Below are 723 nucleotides of genomic sequence, written 5' to 3' on the forward strand. Positions count from 1 at the left end.
TCACATGCTGTGGATAGTGCCGTACAACCCCCATCTGACTAGAAGATGTAGTGACAACTCCTGAAAGCTATGTAGCCCAGTGATGCTCAAGCTGAGAGGCAGGTGAGCAGAGCTGATTATCCTCAAAGCAAAGTCAGTACTGGGCAGGGAGCCTTCCCATACTATGCACAGACAGGGGAATTAATTCATAGCCAAGGCTGAGGGTAGCTCCTGGCGCCTCCCAACCAGAGAGTTTGTTTGGGAAATTGATAGTAGCCTGAAGAGGCCCTCCAGCTCCTACACAGAAAAGGGTGTTGAGACATTGTCCCACCCCCTGTGAAGGGTGTCTTCCAGCCCCATCTAAACAGAAGGGCTAGTGAGAATGCCTGAAAGCTATGCAGCTCAGCAGGCAGTACTCAAGCAAAAGGGATAGACAGACCCAATAGTTTGCAGAGCAAAGCCAGTGGCCATCCCCCAGTGAACTGTACAGGCCCTGGGCCCTGTCCTACCCTTCTTTCAGGGCAGGGAAGATAATTCATAGCCCCATCTATTACTGAATATGGTACCTGGTCTCAACTATCTAGTAAGCCTGACCAAAGAATTCAGGCAACCACAGAGCTCATCCTATAGCCTCACTTGGTAGTAAACAAAGCCAGTAATCCCATCTAGCAGCCAGTGACACACATTCCATCCCTGTCTTCAGAGCTTCAACAGTTGCCTCACCCAAAAATAGACCATAATAGG

The sequence above is a fragment of the Callorhinus ursinus genome, unplaced genomic scaffold (assembly GCF_003265705.2).
Source record: "Callorhinus ursinus isolate GAN/ISIS: 27379988/994484 unplaced genomic scaffold, GSC_fseal_2.0 scaffold4, whole genome shotgun sequence".
NCBI lineage: Eukaryota > Metazoa > Chordata > Mammalia > Carnivora > Otariidae > Callorhinus > Callorhinus ursinus.